Raw genomic sequence first — 5,781 nt, forward strand, 5'->3', positions numbered from 1 at the left:
ATTCCGGCTATCTCTCGGCATACCTCAAGCTTCCCCCTCGGTAATGACTTTGTCATCATATCAGCTCCATTATCATCCGTATGAACTTTCTCAAGTTCCACTTCCTTGGAAGCAAGCACATCACGTATCCAATGATACCTCCTTTGAATGTGTTTTGACTTCGAATGAAATGTAGAATTCTTCCCGAGACAAATGTAGATTCCTGGAATCACCTCATTCTTAGACAACACAACCATTCCTTTCTCACTCATGTGACCGAGTCTCTTATGCCATAGCTCCATGGCATTATCATTCTCCACCGCATTAACAATATCTTTGGAGACCTTAGCCTGCATCCAATAGAAGGATGAAGACTTCTCACCTCGAGCCACAATCAAATAACCGCGAGAGAGCTTCCATTTACCACCACCGTGCAAACTGAAATAGCCCTCATCATCAAGTCTTCCCGTCGATATCAGATTCATCCTAATATCAGGAACATGCTTAACATCCTTAAGCACCAGCCTAGTACCAAGACTAGTCTCCAAGCAAACATCACCAATGCCAGCAACCTGAGCCATCGCATCATTCCCCATCTTCACAGAACCATAATTACCCGTAGTATAGGTAGAAAACAAATCCCGCTGTGATGTAGCATGAGTAGTAGCTCCACTGTCAATCACCCAACTGGTGTCCTGGCATGCGACATTAATGGCATCACCCTCAAGAAGAATGAGAAACTGATCTTCGGTGAGAGTCACCCGATCCACCTTTTCTTCTTGATTTCCTTGCTGCTTGTTTTTCAACTTCCAGCAATCCTTCTTCATGTGCCATTTCTTATGACAGAAGTAGCACTCCATATTAGCAAATCTATTAGACTTGCTCCTGCTCCTGTTCTTGTCTCTCTTGGGATCTCTACTTGTACTTCTCCCCCTTGACTCAGTGACAAAAACATCTGAACGCGAACTGCTAGCATTCGACTGCCTTCTTGCTTCCTCATTAAGAACACTATTCTTCACTGAATCCATCGAAATAACACCTTCCGACGCGGAGTTACAAAGAGACATCCTGAAAACCTCCCAAGAGTCCGGTAAAGTACCGAGAAGCCACAGACCGTGAATCTCATCATCAAACTTGATGCCCATATCAGACAACTTGTTGAGCAATCCCTGAAACGCATTCAAGTGATCTGTCATCGGAGTCCCCTCCTGATACCTCAGCTCAATCAACTTCTTGATCATGTACATCTTATTGTTTCCTGTCTTCCTAGCATATAACTGCTCCAGCTTCTTCCACAAAGAACGAGCATCCGTCTCAGTCTCAATATGATGCAACACATTATCATCTACCCACTGCCTTATCAACCCACACACTTGGCGATGCTGCAGCTTCCACTCTTCATCCGTCTTCTTCTCAGGTTTCTGCTCCTCGAAGACTGGAACATGGAATTCTTTAACAAAGAGCAAATCCTCCATCTTGCCCTTCCATAGATGATAGTTAGCACCATTCAAGCTTATCATCCTGCTCATATTTTCCATCTTTCACACAAGCAAATAACAACCCAAAGTTATCAAAACCAAAGCTCTAAAACCAGAAGCTCTGATACCACTCTGTTGGGGAAAGTCACACAGCGCAGCGGAAATAATAAAGGTCGTGTTCCCCTGACCTTGTGCGAACCTGTGAGGAAAATACTTCGACGATGGCAAGATATCAAAGTTGCGATAACTAAATGAGACACACAATTTTTACGTGGAAAACCTCCTCGATGTGAGAAGGAAAAACCACGGGACCGTAGTCCACTCAACAATCCACTATATAAATGTTTGTGAGTACAACCACGTCCTCCCTGTTCAACAGCCTGAACAGAACAGAGAGTCTAGCTACAAATAGCTATCTCCAACACAAACAACAACAACAAGAGAGCAACACAAAGCTTCAAAACCGGCAGCAACCAAACGACCTCAGTTCACAAGGATTCCGGCATCCAGAAACTAATCCAACCGTACAAATCCAAGATAAACAAGTCGACAATACCTATTCCAAATTTCAGCTCAGTAAGAGAAGATCTCACCGTTGGATTTACCAAACACCCAAGACTGCTCTTCTGAAGAACTATGGCGACCAGCTTCAAGAAAACCCAGACAACAGAAGATCCAACCGTTGAAATCCAAATCCCTTCGGTGAACCTCTAACCCACTGACTGAAGAAGCTTCCCACAAAATATCAGCCCGATCAGGATCCGTTTGACCCTCCAAATCTAGTCTTGAAATCACCTTACGAGTTTTCTCCTTCTCTCTCTTTTTCTCCTTTCTCTCTCTTGTTTCTTTTTGTCAAAACTCTATTATTATGTCTAGTGACAAAGGGGAAACATTATTATTTCTTAAGTTCACCCCAATTGGTCCTCTCCATCTAGGAGGGACCCAACAGTTGCTTAACCGCTCCAGATAGCATTCTTCCTTCTCCATATTCCTGAAACACATTAAGACAGAGATGAACATTCTTTGTTCTGTGTAATGAGCTAGTAACAAGAGCTAGAGAGGCGAGTGTAATGTAATTTACCTTCTTTATGTGTTCAAGTTCAGCAGCATCATCTAGGAAGAAACTCAAGTACTTGAACGGTATGTCTACCTGTGAAATAGTAGGAAAAAGATTACCACAAACAAAGACTTACGTTTGCTATAGCATCAAGAACAAAGACTAAAATCTTGCAAGACTCTGCTATTGACACAGAGTGGCTACTTAGTCAATTACATAACAAGAAAATCCTTCCAAATTTCCAATGTGAGGAACCAATGCCACTTTTAGTAATACCTATCTAACTAAGATTATATCATTACTAAATTTCAATCACTGTATAACTACATGACTGTCACTGGAACACAACAATGAGTTGACACTATAAAGAGTAATAAGAAGATAATTTTGGTACCTCCAGATCTGCTCCAGCATTTTCTTGTTCCGTCGAGTTGTCTTTCCCCCCACTAAACGCACTGTTTACCTGTACATGGAACCGCACGTATCAAGTTAGCACAGTGATATGATTTCAACATCTAATGAAGTTTGACACTAACATAAGTGCAAGGAGTCAGGTGCCATCAAAACCAAACAATATGTCCTCACGAAAGTCATGTGGAAACATGAAGTTGGTGGTATAGAGATTCATTCACCTTTTTCTTAATGTCCTTGGTGGTATCCGTTACGTATATGGCTGAGTTAGGATTACTTGCCGACATTTTTCCGTTCACTCCCTGCACAAAAGCGACCAAAGGCATTCAATAATTTGAAGGCATGAAGTTGTTTGTAAGTAACATATCTATAAAGTGGCAATATCCTAAAGACTAGTTTAAACGTACTTGCCTTCAGAGAAGGCAAGAATTTTGACTCAATTAGAGCAGGCTTGCTATAATTTAACCGAGGTGCAACATCTCGAGTCATTCGAAAATATGGATCCTGAACAAAAACCAAAAGCAATATTTGATTATTAGCACACAAAAACTGCATAACATAATAATGAATTAATGATACGCTAATAACATGGAAAACAAAAATACAAACTTGGTCAATAGCACAAGGAATCAAGCAACGGAGATTATTGTCCTTTCCAGGGAACAAGTGTTGGAACGAGCTAGCAAAAGATGGAGCTGCCTGCAAAATGTAATTTTATGGATTATATACAACAGTCTATATGCATTATAGAATAATACCAACAAATAGACGTACCTGCACAGGAGGGAAACCCATTTTTCCAACAGGATCTTCGCCAGCAAAGCCAAAGATTGCGTTAGCCTAGCAACAAAAGAGATGCACAAATAAAACAAGCAACTCAACGCAACTATAAAAAACACATCAAAGGAGATAGAGAGCAAGTGTCACCTTATTAACTGTTACGCACTTTCCAATCTTCAACGTATTTTCATAGAATGTACTACACACAGAGTTTAATGTAAGGATCAAAACTCAATTATATAGAGAATATACAAATATAAGAGCCATTTTATGAGCTAAATCAAACATTACAAAGCGACAGAATGTTGAGCTAATGTATTCACTATTTAATTCCGTATTTCCGTAGATTTGAATGTGACTTACCCAGCATGCTCGATGTTCGAGAAAATAAATGTCTTTTCTACATCAAATCCGCAAGCAATTATATCTTTGATATTTTCCCTGGCAAGTCTTTTAGTATCCTCCACTTTTAAGGTCTTACTCCACATGAACTTTTCATCATCCGTAAGCTGTATAACAACAGGAACCTTAAAAGCTTCTTGCAGGTATCTACAAGCCGATTCGAACAATAAAACATAAGTAAGTTCTTCGAAAACCATGTAAAGAAACATAAAAGACAATATGTTTTAGACTTACTCGGTAAACATGAAAGGTATCAAGTGCCCTAGATGCAAAGCTTCTGATCAAGGTCCTCTTCCTGTGTAGAGATAGAACTTGTCTCCTCTCTCGAATGAATCCAGAATCTCATTGAAATCCCTAATACACTACAAGAAAACACGCCGAATTCCGACGGAGGTTCCGACGGACACCAATGTCGTCGGACATTTGTGACGGATTACTGACAAATTTCCGACCAAATCCAAAAAAATGAAATCGTCGGAATTCCGTCGGCCATTTCCGACGGAATTCTGACGAAACAAAGTTCGTCAGAATTTTCCGACGACTTTTCGACGACATTCCGATAAAAAATGTAACCGTTGTAGTCGTCGGAAGTTCGTCGGTATATTCCGACGAATTCCCGACGACATTCCGATTAACAGTAAAGTCGTCGGAATTCCGTCGGTATTTTCTGACGAATTTCTGACGAACCATGTGACCGTTGCCGACAAATATATATGACCGTTGTATAGCCGTTTGAGATTGGACAATACCGACGGAATTCCGACGGACTGCTTTACATCCGTCGGAATTTCGTCGGAAAGTCGTCGGAGGTCCGTAAGCAATTTCCTATAAATACAACCCCTCCTCATTCAACTCATTCACACTTCATTCTCTCTTCATTCTCTTTAGTCATAACAATTCCGTGAAAATCATGTCTTCAGAAGTTTATTATCGTTCGTGGATGGATAAACCTCATTTGGATCCGAACACCAATTTGCTTACGGAAGAATACGTTCAAGGGATTGGAGAATTCATGAGGCTTGTTCAACAGCAACCGGATGCAAAAAGTGGTATGTTAAGATGTCCATGCTCTTCTTGCAATAATAATAAGGTTATAAAAGAATTTGATGTTTGGACTCATTTGTATATGAAAGGGTTTTCACGTAATTATAAAGTTTGGTACCTTCATGGGGAAACTGGTTATGAATATGGTAGTACTAGCGAACCTCAGCCTGTTAGTGAACCTCAGCCTGATATTAGGTTAGAAGAATCTAGAACAGATATAGATTATGGTGTAGGTACTGAGCAGATGGTACATGATCATTATAGAGGGGAAGAACCAAACCCCGAGTCTAGGAGATTTTTTGACATGTTGGATGCAGGAAAACAACCTTTGTATCAAAATTGTAGAGATGGTCATTCAGTCTTATCATCTGCAACTAGATTAATGGGTATTAAGACAGACTATAATTTGGCTGAAGAATGTATGGATGCGATTACTGATTTTGTCAAAGGTATTCTACCTGAGGATAACCTTGCACCGGGTTCATACTACGAGGTTCAGAAACTTGTTGCAGGTCTTCAACTACCGTATGAAGTGATAGATGTATGTATTGACAACTGCATGATCTACTAGAGAGCGGATGAGACACGGAATATATGCAAATTTTGTGGGAAACCTCGTTATCAGGACAC

At 40.5% G+C, this 5,781-nt stretch overlaps 1 pseudogene; it reads right to left on the reverse strand.

Annotated features, from left to right (window-relative positions):
- The window catches only part of LOC106301858, a 19,311-nt pseudogene that overhangs the window by 1,869 nt on the left and 11,661 nt on the right, over positions 1-5,781 (reverse strand).

Source organism: Brassica oleracea, chromosome C7 (genome assembly GCF_000695525.1).
Source record: "Brassica oleracea var. oleracea cultivar TO1000 chromosome C7, BOL, whole genome shotgun sequence".
In the NCBI taxonomy this organism is placed as follows: Eukaryota; Viridiplantae; Streptophyta; class Magnoliopsida; order Brassicales; family Brassicaceae; genus Brassica; species Brassica oleracea.